This window comes from Uloborus diversus, chromosome 8, assembly GCF_026930045.1.
Source record: "Uloborus diversus isolate 005 chromosome 8, Udiv.v.3.1, whole genome shotgun sequence".
NCBI classification, from domain to species: domain Eukaryota; kingdom Metazoa; phylum Arthropoda; class Arachnida; order Araneae; family Uloboridae; genus Uloborus; species Uloborus diversus.
The window spans coordinates 97,115,843-97,137,190 of NC_072738.1; the positions used below are offsets into that span (position 1 = coordinate 97,115,843).

General features: G+C 33.2%; 1 protein-coding gene across 1 annotated transcript in view; it reads left to right on the forward strand.

Moving 5' to 3' along the window:
• The window catches only part of LOC129227321 (adenomatous polyposis coli protein-like), a 40,014-nt gene that overhangs the window by 1,233 nt on the left and 17,433 nt on the right, over positions 1–21,348 (forward strand). The window lies entirely within an intron of this gene.

The following is a 21,348-nucleotide window of genomic DNA, read 5'->3' on the forward strand; positions in this document are numbered from 1 at the left end:
ACTAAAATAAGTAAATACTTTGAAGTGTGTCGCGCTTTGTAATGAAATTTAGTTTTATGCACTTTCAGTGGTCGCGTGTATTCAACGAAAAAGAAAAACTTTCAAGCTGTTGTAAAATCAATTGTAGTATATATTACTAATTACAACGATCTATTCTAGCTAATTTTTCAAGAAAACTTGGCATTTAACAATTTTAGATTATAATCAGTAAAGGTAGTATAAATTCGCAACTCCAACGAACTATAGGGGGCACTGCAGTCACTGTCTAATGGCGGAATTAAAAACTAAAACAAACGCATGTGGTAACGCAGAAAATGCTAAAAGTGTTGTGATTTTTGTTGTATGTATGATTGTTTTCGCTTTATTCATTTGAAAAGATTTTTCAAAGTCTTTTGGTTATTCTGACCCATATAGAAAGAGATTAGAAACCAAAAAGTATTACGAAAGTAAACAATTAAAGCAGAACACACAGTAAGTTGTTCTGAAGCAGCCATTTTCACAATGTTGAATTCGGAATTCATTAATTTTTGGTTCGCTTCGAACGGCATTTTTATTTTGTACCGTTTTTTCTATACATTAGTACAGTCGCTCAAAAGAGGCGATCTCTGTTACATTTCAGACAAAAAAGAGAATTTTACATCAATTCAGACAAACTACAGACTTTAAACAAAAAAAAACATTACGTTTGAATGTTTTAAAGATATTCAAATAAATAAACATACTTATTTAAATACTCGCTACCTGCTAACCAAACACTCTGAATTTCAATCCAGTCATATGACTAGAGTTGTAGAATGAAGCACGAAATTTATGATCGTATATGCTTATGCCATACGACACTAGAGGGCGGTAAAAACAAACTAAAGGAAAGCAATTATTATGGAGAGATACTAGTAGATATCTATAAAGTAGTCTCTCTCAGGTTGCGTTCGACGAACTCAACTGGTCGACCGGTGAGCCGGTGACTAACCGCAGTGTTTCATGATCTTCCGGCTGCAATGTTGTGATCATTGGCTGACATGTGATCAACCAACCGGTCTTTACCAGTCCAGCTTGTCGAACGTAAGCTATGTCTCTGCATTCAGTTCAAAGCTGAAATATAACTAAAAGTCAAATACATTTGGTTTTCTATTCGCAACTCCAACGAACTATAGGGGGCACTGCAGTCACTGTCTAATGGCCGACGAAAAAACTAAAACAAACGCATGTGGTAACGAAGAAAATGCTAATAAGTCTAGTAAATTTTGTTCGTATGCATGATTTTTTCGCTTTATTCTTTTTAAATTAATTTTCAAAGTCTTGTTGATATTCTGGCCCACGTAGAAAGAAATGAGAATTCAAGAAGCATTACTAAACGTTAGAAATTAATGCAAAATACGCAGTTCGTAGTTCTAAGCAGCCATTTCCACGATGTTGAATTCGATATTTATCAATTCTTGATAAAACTAAATAATAATTGTGGCCTGACAAGAATAACAATTAATGCTAGAAAATTTAATTATATGACATTACGAATTATTGTCAAAAGAAGATGATACATCTTTGCCTTGCTTGGCTAGCGCTAATTGTTTTGCATTTGTAGACGAGTTATTTTTCTCAAATTGCCGAATCGGTTCATTTTAAATTTTTCTGTTTGGTATGTTTCTAATTTCTGAGTTATGATTTAATTATGTCATGCTATACAAATCATCAACAAAATTCTCACGGATATATGGTGGTAGTTTTCTTTTCAATTGATCTACCATTATTTCTTTTTACTTATCGAATTCTGTAATCTTTCTACCATTTTATTCCACTCATGATAAAAAATAAAAATGGTTTAACTAACATGGGCGGAATCTCGCCAAGGATACTTAGCTCGTACAATACTAAAACTATAACCCTAAACAAATTTGGCAAAACCTTTCAGCTGAGAATAAAAGGAATAAAGTAAATTCTTTCTCGGTGAAACATTTTTCATTTTGTTCTACGATAATATATTCAAGAAAATATTTTGCATACCGTCCATTCCAACTAAATGCTGCTGTAAAAGATGGTTAGTTAAATTAATTTAAAATTAAAAAAAAACTCATATTCTTACAAATTCATACAAAACAATAAAATTTTTTACCTTGTATAACGTTATCCAATTTTGTTAATCCAGAGTTTTCTTGTTTACGCTAAAACCATTTAATACTTTTTTGAAAGAAATAAGGAAAACTAACATTATTTTGAGAAGCTCGAGAATACTGCTAAGGGACGAATTAATTTCTGTAGCTGAAAGCAAACTAAGACTCATCGATTGCGTTAATAAATACTCAGAGCAAACTGCCTGTGTTTACGTCAACAGACACACGTGGAACGCAACGTGGCAATGTTTTAGTTTCATCGGCAGTTTGGTAAATCACCGCAAGGTAGCGTATTCGAGCGCTGGAGTTCCGAATTTAACGACGCTCTATTAAACTACTTTCTCTATTTAAAGACGGCTTTTCACGGTCCCAGATGGTCCACTATGGTTTTAAAAGTTTCTATTTAAAGACGCTTTCTACATAAGGACGATTTTTTGTGTTCCTTTGAAAGTCGTTAAACATAGAACCAACCATATATATTTTCATTTAATTTAATATGGTAAAATGTTGTGTAAAATGTGGTAGCCCAAAGAAGTTTTTCCAAAACAACAGTATTGAGAACGGAAAATAACTATAGGTGGCGCTATAAGAAGGATGAAAACGAAACCTAACGCTAACGTTATTCAGCTACTATGAATCGTTATTTTTAAATTGCTTTTGATCTTTTTTCTCTTTTTCTTTTCTTTTTTCATATTTTATGCTTTTTTTGTTAGGATTTAATTTTTCTTAATGCAGCAATAATTCATTTACGGTATATTTATCAATTTCCTTTTCTATTTTGATTTAACGGTATTTTTAATGGTATGTTCTTGCGCGTTCATTCTTTTGCTGTTTTACTGTTTATGATTCCCCCCCCCCCCCTATTTGATATTTTTTACCATTTCTAATCTTGATTTGAATTAACTTTCGTTTTACACTGAAGGTGTTTATTTTTACCCAGGAAGATTGCGTATACGTATTTTTGTACTTTACCGGTAGCGAAAAACCGTGCTACACTGTTAAAGCACAAGTTTAGGTAGTTTTTTTAGTACTAGTTATTATGTTTTTTATTATTATTATTTTTTAAATTAATTAATATTTAATGACTTATTTTTTTGTTATTTAGAAAACCAAAACATTTTTATGTAACTATTCGGAACTCCAGCGCTCGAATACGCTACCTTACGGTGATTTATAAAACTGCGAATGCAACTAAAACATTGCCACGTTGCGCTCCACGTGTATCTGTTGACGTAAACGCGGTCAGTTTGTTCTGAGTAACGCATTCAACATGTCTAAGAACGCCTTCAACAACAGAAATTAATTCGTCCCTTAGTAGTATTCTCGAGCTTCTCAAAATAATGTTAGTTTTCCTTATTTCTTTCAAAAAAGTATTAAATGGTGGAAGCGTAAACAAGAAAACTCTGGATTAACAAAATTGGATAACGTTATACCAGGTAAAATTTTTTATTGTTTTGTATGAATTTGTAAGAATATGAGTTTTTTTTAATCTTAAATTAATTTAACTAATCATATTTTAGAGCAGCATTTAGTTGGAATGGACGGTATGCTAAATATTTTCTTGAATTTATTATCGTAGAACAAAATGAAAAATGTTTAACCGAGAAAGAATTTACTTTATTCCTTTTATTCTCAGCTGAAAGGTTTCGCCAAATTTGTTTAGGGTTATAGTTTTGGAATTGTGCGAGCAAAGTAGCCTTGGCGAGATTTCGCGTTTTTAGTTAAACCATTTTTAATTTTTATCATGAGTGGAATAAAATAATAGTAAGATTACAGAATTCGATAAGTAAAAAGAAATAATGGTCAATCAACTGAAAAGAAAACTACCACCATATATAAACAGTGAGTACACATTTTATTTATTTTGTTCTGAGTGAATTTGAATAAATATCAGTTTTTCAATTCGATGAAAAAAAAAAAAAAAACGAACTTAACAACATTGACTGGACACTTTTCCTTAACCTAATTCCACATAAATGATTTAAATAACCTTTGTTACTACAGTATCCTACTGAAATACACAGTATGCAAATAAATTTTCTTGAAAATATTTATCGCAGAACAGATTGAAAAATCTAGAAGGAACGTTAAGAATTTGAACAATAAAAAATAAAAGTTCGCCAAAAATCTGTTTATAGGGTTATGGTTTTAAAATTGTGTGAAAGAATAATGTATCTTGACAAGATTTCGCATATCAGGTAAATCATTTCCATGACGAATGAATTAAATGCATGATTTCTTTAGATATCCAATCATATAGTCATAGAAATAAATTATCTAGTGTTAAACGTTACTCTTGACAGTCTGCCACGTATGTGCACTATGTGACAAAAATGTCAACAAATGCCCGAAATGTCACGAAACTGAACTTAATATGTACAGTCGCTCAAAATTTTTTTAGAGCGACGGGACCCCAGAGAAAAAATCGATAATGGATTCGTGTGGATGATGGTTAAAATTAAATTTTTATCGATTTACACTATACGGTATCGATTTTTTAGGGTATCGATGATGAAGCAGTTGAAAAGCCAATATTGGCTCGAAATTTAAGGAAAAAAATTATTTTTTATAAATTTGATGATTAAATATTGGATTTGCAATTATTTGATCATCCAATTTATAAAAATAATTTTTTTTCCTTATATTTCGAGCCAATATTGGATTGTAAAAGGCAAAAAAACATATAAAATAAATCAAAAACTATTTTCAGAAACGGGTCACGTACGATTTAGTGAGAACAACCTGATAACAGCTACCAATTATAATAATTGACGTGTGTAAAACATGTAACCCGTAGCGAAAACAGCTATTATTTTCCAATTAAGACAGCGTTCAACAGAATACCAATTATAATAATTGACTCGCGCAAAACATGTAATCTTGTTGATATAAAACAGCTATTAATTTCCTATTAATCATCATTTAGATATATTTAACTTTCATTTTCCTCAAGTTCACAAGATCATCCATTACCTCAACTTGATAGCAGTTGCGTTCAACAGAATACCAATTATAATAATTGACTTGCGCAAAACATATGTAATCTTGTTAATATAAAACAAATATCAGCTATTATTTTACAATTAATCATCATTTAAATATATTTAAATTTCATTTTCCTCAAGTTCTCAAGATCATCCATTACCTCAACCTGATAACAGCTACCAATTACAATAATTGAATTGTGCGAAACATGTCACCCGTAGTGAAAACAGCTATTTTTTTCCAATTAGGACTGCGTTCAACAGATTACAAATTATAATAATTGACTCGCGCAAAACGTGTAATCTTGTTAATATAAAACAAATATCAGCTATTATTTTACAATTGATCATCATTTAGATATATTTAACTTTCATTTTCCTCAAGTTCCCCAGATAATCCATTACCACAACTTGATAGCAGTCTCCAGAATACCAATTATAATAATTTACTTGCGCGAAACATGTAATCTTGTTAATATAAAACAAATATCAGCTATTATTTTACAATTAATCATCATTTAGATATATTTAACTTTCATTTTCCTCAAGTTCACAAGATCATCCATTACCTCAAGGTTTCTTATTTTTTTTTTTAGATAATCTTGTTCAAGGTTTGACATGTGTAAAACATAAAACCCGTAGCGAAAACAGCTATTATTTTCCAATTAAGACAAACTGCTGAGTTCAACAGAATACAAATTATAATAATTGACTTGCGCGAAACATGTAATCCTGTTATTATAAAACAAATGACAGCTTTTATTTTCCAATTAATCATCATTTAGATACATTTAACTTTCATTTTTTATTTTCCTCAAGTTCTCAAGATAATCCATTACCTCAACCTGATAACAGCTACCAATTACATTAATTGACTTGCGCGAAACTTGTAACCCATTGCGAAAACAGCTATTATTTTCCAATTAGGACTGCGTTCAACAGAATACCAATTATAATAATTGACTTGCGCAAAACATGTAATCTTGTTAATATAAAACAGCTATTATTTTACAATTAATCATCATTTAGATATATTTAACTTTCATTTTCTTCCCAAGATTACCTCAATGTTTCTAATTTTTTTTAGATAATCTTGTTCAAGGTTTGACATGTAAATCTTTTTTCAAGGTTTCCATTTCCAAATTCATTTTTTTTAACAGATATCCTTATCCAATATTGGTTTAAAAATATTTAAAAAAAAAAAAAAACAACAAAAATGATAAACACAAAAGATACGCAACACATATATTTTTTTTTAAAAACAAATCATATTTATTTACATATCATACAATACAAAGATAAAAACATTCAATTTTTACATTCAAAAATTAGTAATATCAAGATTGTTAAAATCGAGGTCATCACCATTCAACCAGTCTTCCGAAAATATAGACAAATCTATTAGTGGTATTTTGGGTTGAAATTCTAGACTTGATCCGTATTCCGTAGCATTATTAGTATTATTAGCAGGTGATATCGGTTCGTACATGGAGATCGAAGATGATGTTGAAGGAACGTCCTCCGTGATGTTAGCAGGAGATATCGGTTCGTACATGGTGACCGATGTTGATGAAGGGACGTCATTCGTGACAGGAGATATCTGATCGTACATGGTGAAAGATGATGATGATGATGAAGGAACGTCATTGGTCGCACTCAAAGATTCGATTTGCTCTCCTTGTTCTGGTGGTGGTTGTACGACAAATTCGACGAATATCATTTGTTGTTGTTGTTATTGCTGCTGCTGCTGCTGAGGACAATATGTGGCACGATGATAAAGACTTTTCACGGAACATTTTCTTTCATCGTTGAACCTTGCAATTTTAAATTTCAGTTTCAAATCGGATAAACTCGACGATTTAATTCTAAAAAAGGAAAACAAACATTTTTGAGGGGTCACGATCACATACGTCGTTTCCGGAGCTATCGCAAAAATTCTGTCCGGACGCAACACGTAACCCCTAAAATGACCAAAATCCACGTCCGAGAAATTTCGTTCTCGCACCGAATAGGTTCTTTTTAATTCGTAATAGAATATCGGCACGTTTTTCGTTTGGATCACGTGATGTTCTTCCGCCGCCACGCTCCTGTATCCAAACGTAAAACCATATTTCACCAGAAAAATGTTTCTGTACAAAAAACTCAACCGCCGATCCGTGTTTTGTTTTTTGATTTTTGTAGTAGTCTTTTTTTGTTGTTGTTGTTCGCAGCAGTCATCGAAAAGAGGTCTTTTTAATTTTCTGTTTACTTTGAACCATTCCAACGCACGCAATTCGTTGGACGACAATCCCTCGAATAAACTCCGCTGGAAATTTTCTTCGATCAGAGCAGTCTTTTTGTCTAGCCTCGCAAATCGAACTCTGTGCGAATCCATTTCTATGTAAAAAATGAACGGAATCGATAGCGAGCGAAACCGTTGAATAAATTCAGATGGATGCGTCTTTTTACATAGCATCTCGAGATCCAATTCGTTCAAGTCCAAAACATCGGCCACGACAGATACGTCGGGAAACACATCCAAATTTTTTTCCATGTCTACCTTTTACGGTCGTAGAATGAGTTTTTTGCTCCAGAGAACGAGCTTTTATATACAGCAGCAGCGATGACCTCCAAACGTTATCAATTGATGACGTCGACACGTTATGTAAGTTTTGACGAAAATAAAAAAGAGAGTGTTTCCAAAAAAATGTTATCGATTGGCATCGAGGCTACGACAAAAAATCAATGAACAATCGGCATTCTCCAAACATCCACCAAGAGTCGTGATGCCAACATCATTTCGAAACGATGGCAATCCGGATCAAAGCAACTGGGACATGCATTATCGCGATAGTATTCACTTCTCTTTTCAATCATACCTTCCATATACATTTGAGTCATGGGTATACTATTTTCCATCGCGTATTTCTTTAATAAATTATAAGTCGGACCATTCGCGGCAAATAACATTTCGGAACAATGCAATCTTCCCAAGTCAAACACTAAAATATTTCATTTCGAACGGTCCATCGCGACTCAGGAAAGCTATTCCGTTACTCACAGAGTATCCTTTTTGAGGATGAGCTGCCACGATAGCCGGAACGTGTGAAAAAAACGAAATGGGTCTTTTTTTTTTCTCCGATTTCAATTCGTCGGCAAATAAAATTCTTCTAGATTCTTGTGCCGTTTCGGAAACGCATACCGATCGACTCGGTGTACAAACTTTTTTTCCACTTTCGTTTCTTGTAAATTATTTTCCCGTCAATAAATTGCCTCTTTTCGGTGCTAGTAGATTGTCGTCCATCATTTTCATCATTTTGTTGCTCCACGAAAAATTGGTCGTCTGTCGGGTTGCTGGTGGTAGATTGTCGTCCATCATTTTCATCATTTTGTTGCTCCACGAAAAATTGGTCACGTTCATCGTCTGTCGGGTTGAGTTCAATAAAATCCATTTTATATATATATACTTTTTTGTTGTTGTTGTTGTTCTTTGCAAATCTCTCGAGAGACACGAGTTACAATGAATGAAAACGTCGAAATACCGCGCTTTTATAATCAGAAAACAACCTATCTCGCGCGATAATCTTGATCGTAAAAAACAATCCCTCCTTTTTTTCCCCCTTCTACTTGTTTACGCATGCGCAGTTACATTTGTTTAGAAATACATTTTTTTTTTCATATCTAAAAAAATTTGACTAATTGGATTAAAAAAATTGACTGAATGGATTAAAAATTTTTGACAAGGGGGGATATTCTATAGTATAGAAAATACTGGGTGAATTTGCAGATTGACTAAATGGATTAAAAAAGATTAGTTTGTGTTTTTTAACGGGGACGAAATTTTGCTTGATTTATTTTGAATTATAAATCATTAGGATAAATTTGACAATTTAATGCATTCTTGACTAATTCAACAAGGAGAGATCCTATAATATAGTAAATACCAGTATCTCGGGTGAATTTGTACATATCGAAAAATTGACTGAATGGATTAAAAAGATTAGTTTGTGTTTTAACGGGTACTAAATTTTTTTATGCTCACAGTGGAGAAAGAATGTTCCATCAGTTGTACGATGCCAATATAAATCATTAGGATAAATTTGACAATTTAATGCATTCTTGACAAATTCAACAAGGAGAGATTCTATAGTATAATAAATACCGCTGAAGAAAAAAGGGTATATGAGAAATTGAACGAAAAAGTGAACAAACAGTTTCAAAAACTCCAGCAAAGGAACTAGAGGTAACGCTTCTTCGGTTACAGCAATGTTGTAATCATATTAGCTTACTGAACAAGGATACGAGTAATTTATTAGAAGATTCAATATCGGATAGTGTATCAGATCTAACAAAATCTAATATCAAGTTCGTTACAATTCTCACCTCCCGAGCTACAACAATCGTACGATTCTTGTGAGACAGCAAGCGTCAACGTAAGCCTCTCCGAATTTTTTTCAAGATTGTGACTTTGAAAAAAATATTGGTAATGCTTCTTCGGTTACAGCAATGTTGTAATCATATTAGCTTACTGAACAAGGATACGAGTAATTTATTAGAAGATTCAATATCGGATAGTGTATCAGATCTAACAAAATCTATATCAAGTTCGTTACAATTCTCACCTCCCGAGCTACAATCGTTAAACAGCAGCGTCATTGTGATTTGAAAAAATATTTGCTTATGTTGTTGCGAACAAGGATACGAGTGATTTATTAGAAGATTCAATATCGGATAGTGTATCAGATTTAACAAAACCTATAACGTAAGCCTCTCCGAATTTCAAGACTGTGATTTGAAAAATATTGCTCATGTTGTTATCATATTTGCGAGCAAGGATACGAGTGATTTATTAGAAGATTCAATATCGGATAGTGTATCAGATCTAACAAAATCTATATTAAGTTCGTTAAACTTCTCACCTCCCGAGCTACAATCGTCCGGTTCTTGTTAGACAGCAGCATCAACGTAAGCCTCTCCGAATTTCAAGATTGTGATTTGAAATTCGGAGAGGCTTATGCTGTTTGAAAAAGGTTTCATTTCGAAATCAATAGATCGCAGTATGTCGTTTGGGAAAAAGGTTGCATTTCAAAATCAATAGATCGCAGTATGGGTTTCATTTCGAAATCAATAGATCGCAGTATGTCATTTGAAAAAAAGGTTTCATTTCGAAATCAATAGATCGCAGTATGTCATTTGGAAAAAAGGTTTCATTTTGAAATCAATAGATCGCAGTATGTCGTTTGAAATATTAGTAGTATGCTTTTACAATTCAACGTGTCAAAAAGTTTGACAACTCACAAAAACACATCTAAAAAAAAAAATTTTTTTTTTTTCAAGATGTGTTTTGTGAGTTGTCAAACTTTTTGACACGTTGAAAATTTTTTAGGTGTCAGATTCATAATCGGAATCGTTATCATTCATCTCTTCCTCTTCATTTTCTTGTTGTTGTTGTTGTTGTTGTTGTTCCGAAACAAGATCAACATTTTCATCGCCATTTTCTTCTTCTTCTTCTTCTTCTTCCGGTTCGACGACGACATCTTCTCGTTCATTTTTTTCTTCGTCGAGTTTCATTTTTTTTCCATCTTTGGGTTTTTTTTTGCATTTCTTTGTGTTGTCTCATGCGTTGTTTTTGTTGTGGTTGTTCGTTATTCTCGTTAAATTTCTTTTTAATAAACTCCAGATGTGCACTGATATTAAATAATGTTCAGACCAATCTTGGTCTTCTTGACGCAAGACTTTTCGTCGATTGTCATCGCTTTCGTTCGTTACCGTCAATGCTCGATCGATAATTTTATAAACGCGATTCGGATCCCGTATTTACTCGTGTAAATATTTGACGTAAAATACTTGACACGCCATGGGATCGTGTACACACGATTCGTCGGGTGTCAGAGGATAACGTAAATTTTCAATATATTTTCTAAAGTCGACGACCGTTTTTTTTCCTTCTTCTATTTTGTCGTCTTTTTGCTCTTCTGTTGTTGTTGTTGCTTCTTCATCTTTTTTGGTTTCAATTTGATTCTGACCACGACGATATTTTCGTTTCGCCGGTTTTTGTTGTTGGCGATCCGAAGCGAAAAGAATTTCTAATGCCGAACGATTGACGAATTTATATTTTTTATTCATGATACCCGCGCATTTCGTCAATTCGATTTTCGGCACGTAATCTTTACTCAGCACCGATTCGATGATACTCTTTTCCTCATTTGTGAAAAGTATCGCGTTCAATTTATAAATCTCGTACAATCGCAATTGACATTCCCGATGAACTTTGATGAAACTTTGACCGTTATTTTGTTGTTGCAAAATAAAAAACTCTGTCAATCCGTTCCAAAAATGAGGTCCGTTTAAAATATGGGCAATTTTTTCCAAAATTCGTAAATGAATCGTATGGAGAGAAAAATATTCGTTTTTTCCGACTCGATTTTCATTATTTTCATTATTATTAGTATTATTATCGTCATCATCATGTCGATGACGATATTCTTGTAATAATAAACGTTCCAGAACATATTTCAAATTTATATCGACCCTCGACGATGATGACATGGGGCGGACGGTATCTGCAATATTATTATTCTTCGTTACAATTCGTTGTCTTTGTTAGAAAAATAGATTATTCAAAGTGTAAAAATGTTTTTCAATTTATACAACTCCGACAAAGAGCTAAGAAACACACACACATACAAAAAAAAAATCTATATATATATAATTTTTTTTTGTGTGTGTGTGTGTTTCGAATCTGTGTCGCTTGTTTTACATGATTTTTTTCCCCGAAAAGCGTGTTAATCAATCGCCAATCGTATTCATAAAACCATATCCAAATGCACATTCCTTTAAATCGTTTATAGAAATGCCGTTAGAAATATCGGTACATTCGTGCGCTCGTTTTCGGAACGCTTTCATTCTTTCCATCAATAATTGCCATTCGTATTTTTGAGCTTTCAATTCATCTTTGCTCGATTTATAGCGAATGCAAACGTCGTTGTCGTTGTCGTCTTTAATTTTTTCCTTTTCCGTGGTGACGATACATTGCGATCACAGCAATAGACGAATTTGTGTAAATTTTGAGCTTCTTTGAGAAAAAGAATCCATTTTTAATCATGGGGTTAAAAGTCACGAGAATATTCAGATATTTTTCGGCAGTTTCGAAAACCGGATCCAAATAAGCTTCGAGAATCGAAAAGATTTGTTTTTTACGTAGATCATCGTCGATCGCAGAGTCATTCCATCTTTCCAGAAAACGTTCCAATTTCATGACGGCAAAATTAAACTGAGTATTGACGATATCGTAAATGGCTTTCCATTCGCGAGCCATTTCGATAAAATGAGGACATTTTTTTTATGTTTTTCGGAAAGTTTGAAACATGTTCCGTTACTTTTGTTGTTGCGAGATGTTTTTCTGCAATCAATGTAGACATGGTTACCAATACACAAAAATGAAAAAATAAAGGATTTGAAATTTATTTTTATAAACAGGTTGCGTATCGTTATTCTTGTCGTCAACACATAAAAAAAAAAAAAAATATATATATATATATATATATATATATTTGTAATTGTGTTATCTAATTTAAACTAAATAGTTTGGAATACATTTACAGTGATTCATCTATTAAACTCAAACTATACTAGATATTCTGAAATATATTCACTGTAATTCATCTATCAATCAGAAACTATACTAGATATTTCGAAATACATTCACTTAAAGAACCAATATTGGACACTTTATTTAAAAAAAAAAATTTTATTCATTCATTTTATTCATACAATCATTTCATTTTTCTTTAAAAAATACACATATAAAACAATTCGTAAAACACATATAAAACAATTCGTAAAACACATATAAAACAATTCGTAAAACACATATAAAACAATTCGTAAAACACATATAAAACAATTCGTAAAACACATATAAAACAATTCGTAAAACACATATAAAACATTAGTAAAACACATATAAATAGTCATCAGCTACACTAAAATTAAATTTCAAACCATTAGACAATTTTAATTTCAGTCCTTTCATCAAAGTTCCGTCCGTACCGTTTTTAAAGAATGTCGGTATCAGCGGATTGGACGAATTGATTTTCATCGTGTAGCTATTAAACACGTCACCCGGCGTCGAAATATCCATCGGATCCGATGATGATGATGCTGGTGGCACAGGAGTCGGAGGTAAAGTTTCTGGTAAACTTTTTTCTTTCTCGTCACCGCGTATTTCGATCTGCGCAATGTTGACTTCGATGTCACTTTTTGCCGGTTGTACACTGCATGGCGTCGGTGGAAATTCAATTACTCCGGGGACGAAACCACGCTCTTGTAAAGAAGAAGGAGAAGAAGATGCCGAGAATACATCGCTATCGATGATCAATCTGTCTTGAAATTCCTCCTCGTCGTATGGCGGAGATCGTTCCAAGACTTGGATTTCATTCAGAAACGTTTTTTTACGATGTTCGGCAGATACCATGACGGGAGCAGCAGGTTTAACGACGACTGCATCACAAGTAGTAGTAGTATCAGTAATAGCAGCAGCAGCAGTAGAAGAAGAAGGATAGTCTATAGCCATCAACTGCAAGACTCGCCAATCATTTTCGTACAGTCTAAAGTAGCGTTGACTGCATTTTAACAAATGCTCCCCTTGAAGCATCTTTTTCCGATATTCCAACAAAAGCTCCTGCAATACATACATCTCTGCAAGGGATTCAAACAATGCTTGTATTTATGATGATTTTCAAAATCTCCGAAAGAAACAACGCTTTCGCGTAGCGTACACACAGTTTTTTTACAAGAATGCCTGCTAATAAAATTTCTATAGCACTTGTAAGACATTTTTTCTCTCTCTCTCTATATATATAGGCTCTGGAGTCACGGTTTTCAATCTCGGAACGAAAAGTGAATTAGTCGAGACGAGATGAGCTTCTTTTATACTCGCAAAAGGAGGAAACAAAACGCATTTAATCTAATCGATCACGACTAGTGCACGTGCAAGGAAGATGTTACGCGTGTGACGAGATAAGAGCGCAAGCGTGAAGGTCAAATTTACACAAAACAAAAAACAAAAAAAAAAAAAAAAAAATTGCAGCTGCACAAAATGAAATGAATTTTTTTTGTTTAAAAAAATTAATTAATTTTTTTTAGACCACCTAAACCTAATATTTATACATACATTATAAGGTTAATGTTAGATTAAACATCATATCATCTCATTTTTTTTATTTATGTCATACTTTTATAAAAGTATTATTATCGATAGATCATACTAAGTTGTTAAAATGTTACATTTCAAACTCAATATATTGCAGTATAAAGAATAAATACCTTTGTGCTGAAAAATTTAAAATGTAAGTAATCCAACGTTATTAAGCACAAAACTTGCAAATGATTGCAGACACGTGTTTCGGTGTTACAAGGAACACCTTTTTCAATGCAAAGAAGTGTGAGCTTTTGGATGAAAAGTCATCCGAGAAAAGCAACACGGTGGAACAGGAGGTAGTATAAATATCAAAAAATAGAAATTAAACAAAAACAAAAAAGATAAAATGACACACGGAGACAAAATTTATTATATAATTCCACCAGGAAAAAAACCGTTAAGTAATAAATTTTAAAAGAAAACCCATAAACAATGCAAAAAGTCCAAAAATGAAACCACTCTGAATAAATTAGCAATAAATTTACCAGCGGGAAAAACTATGTATGGAAGCAATGTATCAAATGGAGAAATGCAGAAAAAACAGAGTGAAGGATAAACATATTGGAATTAGTTAATCACAAAACGAAATAAGAAAGCAAAAAATGAAAAAATAAAAGTAAGAAATGTACGACGTTTACATAAAAAATCTAAACCAATTTTAACAAAGGAGTCCACACAGAGGAAAAATAGGGAATTGCAGTAAGATCGTTAACTAAATTAGAACGGTTCCTCAGGATGTGAAAAGATTCCCAAAAATCAAGATCCAACGAATTGGGGCATTTTTGGATAATTTGATAAGAGTTAAAATCAAAAGAGTGATTCGATTCCCAACAGTGTTGAGCAATACTGGATTTATTCAGCTGTTGTTTTCTCACATAGCTTTGATGTTCTTTTAACCGAAATTTCAAAGAACGGCGGGTCTGTCCGATGTATCCGAGTCCGCAATTGCAAACAATTTTATAGATCCCACAGCAATTAAGAGGGTGAATAGAATCTTTAAGAGAAGAGAAAGAAAGTTTATTAATAGGAGAAAATACCACTTGGAATTGGAATCGCTTCAGAATTTTAGCAACCTGAAAACTGATACCAGGGAAGAAAGGCAGAACAACTAAATTCTTAGTGTTAAAAGTTCTATTAAGAACAACATTTTGAGATTTTTTGCAAAGTTTTTTATAAATGGAATCAACTAAGGTGGGCGGATAGTCTCTATCAACAGCCACAGCTCTTATATAGTTAAGTTCCGCATTAAGAAGCTCAGGTGAAGAACAAATATTCATTGCACGATAAACATATGTGTTGAAAGCTGAATATTTTTGATTAGGAGGGTGAGACGATAATCTATGTGGGGGTAAGGAAACAGCAAAAGGTTTACGATAAACCGTAGTTTCAAAACCGGACTCAGTTCGAGAAACGAGAACATCCAGAAATGGAAGGCAATTATTCTGTTCTTTTTCACAAGAGAATTGAATATGAGGATCAATGGAATTTAAAATGGATAAAGCATCATCAATGCTTAGTTGACCGTGGTTCATAAGAACAAAACAGTCATCAACATAGCGAACATAGAATTGAAACTGTAGTTTCTGAAACAACTTGACCTCAAAGTAATGCATGTAAATATCACTAAGGATGGGGCTAAGTGGGTTTCCCATTGCCAAACCATCCAACATAGTATAAAATTTACCATTAAAAAACAAAGGAACTTTGCCTTAGACAAGTATGAGTAAGGAAAACTAAATCCTCAATTTCCTTAGAGGTAAAATGAAATTCAGACAGTCTACTCTGAAGGCATAACAATGAACCCTCGACCGGAACGTTCGTAAATAATGAGTTCACATCAAAAGAAACCATAAAAGAATTATTTGGAACGCAATTCTGAATTTTTTTGACAAACTCGATAGAATTTTTTACAGTGAATACATTATTACTCATTATTACTCATATCTCTTTCTTCCCTGGTATCAGTTTTCAGGTTGCTAAAATTCTGAAGCGATTCCAATTCCAAGTGGTATTTTCTCCTATTAATAAACTTTCTTTCTCTTCTCTTAAAGATTCTATTCACCCTCTTAATTGCTGTGGGATCTATAAAATTGTTTGCAATTGCGGACTCGGATACATCGGACAGACCCGCCGTTCTTTGAAATTTCGGTTAAAAGAACATCAAAGCTATGTGAGAAAACAACAGCTGAATAAATCCAGTATTGCTCAACACTGTTGGGAATCGAATCACTCTTTTGATTTTAACTCTTATCAAATTATCCAAAAATGCCCCAATTCGTTGGATCTTGATTTTTGGGAATCTTTTCACATCCTGAGGAACCGTTCTAATTTAGTTAACGATCTTACTGCAATTCCCTATTTTTCCTCTGTGTGGACTCCTTTGTTAAAATTGGTTTAGATTTTTTATGTAAACGTCGTACATTTCTTACTTTTATTTTTTCATTTTTTGCTTTCTTATTTCGTTTTGTGATTAACTAATTCCAATATGTTTATCCTTCACTCTGTTTTTTCTGCATTTCTCCATTTGATACATTGCTTCCATACATAGTTTTTCCCGCTGGTAAATTTATTGCTAATTTATTCAGAGTGGTTTCATTTTTGGACTTTTTGCATTGTTTATGGGTTTTCTTTTAAAATTTATTACTTAACGGTTTTTTTCCTGGTGGAATTATATAATAAATTTTGTCTCCGTGTGTCATTTTATCTTTTTTGTTTTTGTTTAATTTCTATTTTTTGATATTTATACTACCTCCTGTTCCACCGTGTTGCTTTTCTCGGATGACTTTTCATCCAAAAGCTCACACTTCTTTGCATTGAAAAAGGTGTTCCTTGTAACACCGAAACACGTGTCTGCAATCATTTGCAAGTTTTGTGCTTAATAACGTTGGATTACTTACATTTTAAATATTGCAGTATGTTTTTTTTTTTTTTTTTATAAAAAAGTTATGTTTAAAAAATCGATAGATCACACTAAGTTGTTAAATTGTTACATTTAAACTCGAAAGATCACAGTAGGTTGTTATCATCACATACAACTCCAATAATGGCTATAGTTTTTTAAAAAAAAAAATAAACGAGAGGATATTCTCCTCTTGTTTCTTTTATCATTTATTGTTTCAAAAAATAATTACAATATATATATATATATATATATGCATAACATACAATATAAATGAATAATATAAAATATAAATGAATAAATATAGATGAATAAACTAAATTTCAAAAAAAAATAGAGATGAATAGATGAATATATACATAAAATTTCAAAAAATATATAAATGAACAACATAAAAATACATACGATTTAAAAAAATAGATAAATGAATAACATAAAATATATACATACAATTATTAATACATTCTCCTGTCACCGTTACACGGTCCAATGTTCTTCAATACTGCTTTATAAAAAAAGTTGCAGGCCAGCACATGTTCTAGAGCACACCGGGAGTAAATACCCGTATTTTTTTTATGTATTCTGCACTTTTGTACGGCAATTTTTTGATGCTGACTGTCTATAACGAGATGCCTCGAAAACAATTGCAGTATCACTTCTATGGTCGGCATCCGCAGCACTTTTACGTCGACAAACCGCTGGTTCATATCCTCCAAGAGTACTTTCAACTCGTGATTCCCGCAGGCCCAATGTATTTTCCCTTCAGACGAGTTCCTTATGAAAAAGAGGGCGATGAGGTACCTGATGTCCGCTTAAGGCACCAGGATATCTCCCGCCTTCTTCCGGTCGGCGTAGAACGTCATCTCGTCTTCAGGGTCCAGCTGTTGGTACACCGTACGGAAATCACCGTGCGTCAGCCATTCGAACCTCATTTCTTTCTCCAGATCGATGGTTAAATGTTTCACGACTTCTCCGTCAATCGAAATCATAGCTATTTCGCGAAATCGGTATTTTCCAGCACAATAGAATCCTTTAGCATCAATGAAAGCAAATACGCCGAAATCAGACATATCGTTTTTTTTTTTGCAGTACACGCAACAGCAACAGCAACAGTCAAAGAAGAAGAAGAGATGTGTGTTCCTTTTGAATTCAATTTGCTCTTTTATATCGCGTCGATTACGCGTTAGCCCTTGCTCGTGGTATCCTCGTGGTCTATCTCGTGGCCTGCCTTTGCGATACCTTGAGGTTCATCACGCGCTGATCTCGTGATTCGTTTTTTTTCCGACACGCATTTCACTCGATCACGCGTTGACCTCGTGGCCTGCCCTTGCGGCATCTCGTGGCCTGCCCTTGCGATACCTTGTGGTCTATCTCGTAGCCTGCCTTTGCGATATCTTATGGTTCATCACGCGCTGATCTCGTGATTCGTTTTTTTCCGACACGCATTTCACTCGATCACGCGCTGACTTCGTGATGATGGCCATCTCGTTCCCACGATCGGTTGATTGATAACCATCTCGTGGCCCTGCCGTTGTTTCATCACGCGCTGACTTCGTGGTCGTCTCGTGATGATGGCCTTCTCGTTCCCACGATCGGTTGATTTCATGGAATTTTTTTTCATCACGCGCTGCCCCTTGCGGCATCTCGTGGTCTATCTCGTGATGATGGCCTTCTCGTTCCCACGATCGATTGATTGATATAAATTTTTGCGTATATCATGGAATAGATTCTTTCTCTCTCTCTCTCACAGCACCATGTATACCAACGTCGACATGTTCCAAAATTTTCATAATGTGGTCGGAATTATCGATGCGAATGGAGTTTTTCATTCCGAGAACAATTTCGTTCCTCGAGAACTTTCATTGATGAAATGCAAAGGCTATTTCGCATCTTGTCATCATCTCGTCGACATGAAATCGATCGTCGAACCTCTTCTTCTTGGCGGCTGCTCGGAGTTGTTGTTGTTGTCCACGTTCAATATCGAAGGATTGTCGATATTACCTTCGAAAGGAGAGAAACCCATCGGACCAGAAGATGTCGATCGTGTCATCAAAAAATGGTTCCCGATGGAAAATGATTTGTCGACATCCAACAGTGTGATTGCGTGCCGTTCTTCATCCGGAATCCAAAACATTTTAAAACGGTTAAATATTCCTTTCATAGATTTAAAAGACTACGAATATCCAGATTCCATCGGTGAAATAAACAGAAGGTATGGTGAACTTTCTCTTTTGAATCACTCTGAACTGTATGGATTACCGCAATGTGAATTTCATCAGCGCGAAGAAGAAAAAGAACTTTTTGTTTGCTCTATGGAAAATATAACGGCGATACATTTTCGGATGTGGACTAAACTCGAGAAAAATTGGTCCACTACTAATAATCTGATGACGACCACGAACGATATCCAAAAATGTATCAAAGCGTTAGAAATCGAAAAATATGATTTTGACGTGGACGATTTATTCCAAGATTTTGAAAGTATGGAATTTTTAGACTGTCAGGAACTGATGCCTTCGATATTTTAACAAAAAAAATTGTATTGTATCATTTATATGTATCGTATCAATTATGTATGTATATTTTTTTGTTGTAATAAAAAAAAATATTTTTTTAAAACATTTTTGGAACCAATATTGGATATTTAACCGATATCCATTCGTTCCAAGAGATTCTCCACGTCCCGCGTTTCTTTCATATTATTTCGTGAAAACTACCGTACTGAAATGGGGGATATTCGACACGCGATAAGACACGAGCGTTTGTAATCCTCGAACCGCCATGAATCGATGACAATCGGATCGCATACACAACGGACAACTGACATTGTTTATTAAATTTATCGGTAACAGGTACGTTTCTCGGATACAGGATTTAAAAAAAAATTCGTACGTGTACGAATCGACCGCGTAAACATTTTTGATTTTCAATCGCGATAAATCTTTGAAAAAAAGAGCCTGATCTATAAAAATATCTCTAGAAATGTACGCAGATCCATTAGTCATGGTATATCCTCTGGGTCCGTCGGCATTCATAGCTACGATTCCCGGAACGCTATCTAAAAATTGCAAAGGTTGTCGATAAGATGAACGTGAATTGAAAATATCATTATTTTTCATGGCGTATATATATATATTTTCCGACTTTAATAATATAACAAAATACATACACACTCTCTTCTTCGGGTTTTAAACCATTCGATCAGAGTGAAATATAATTTCAAAAAAAAAAAAAAAAAATATATATATATATATATATATATATATATATAATATATATATATATATATATATATATTATATATATATATATATATATATATATATATATATATATATATATATATTACACAACGTCCAAATCAATCAGTTTTTCCTTCTTCGAAATACGGAATATTGGAAGACAAATAAATTTGGAACTGAAATTTTTCGGGACGATTTATCATGATACATAAAAGGACGAAACACGAAATGACAGCTATTTTAGTGATTCCTCTCATAAAAAGATGAATGGTATTAAAATCGTCGATTAAATCGTAAATGAGAGGACGATTAAAAATTAATAAAATTGCGAGAAATATTTACAAAAAATAACATATCCCCGAAGTAATCATGATATTGGTTTTTTTTTTATCCTCTCTCCTTCAAACCTTTTTGTGAGTAACAATATTTTTTTAACGTAACGATACGTTTTATTATAAATATCAAGGATCACACCATTGAAAATATAGCTTCAAAAAAAAAAAAATGTTTTTTTTTTTTTTTTTTTTGTAAATTCCTAATTGTAATAGATTGTACACAATGTGAAAAAAAATCGATAATGAATTCGTGTGTAAATGCATGATGGTTAAAATTAATTTTCATTGATTTACATCGATGATAAAGTAGTTAAAAAAGAACAATATTGGCTCGAAATTAAATTATTTTTAATATCAATTAAAATGATCTGCAAATCCAATATTTGGAATAATATCAGGGGAAACGGGTCACGTACGATTTAGTGCCCGATAACAGCTTCCAATTACAATAATCGACTGGCGCGAAACACGTAACCCGTAGCGAAAAACAGTTATAATTTTTCCAATTGAGACAAACAGCTGCTTTCGACACAATACCAATTATAGTAATCGACCTGCGCGAAACATGTATCCCGTAGCGGAAAAACAGCTATTATTTT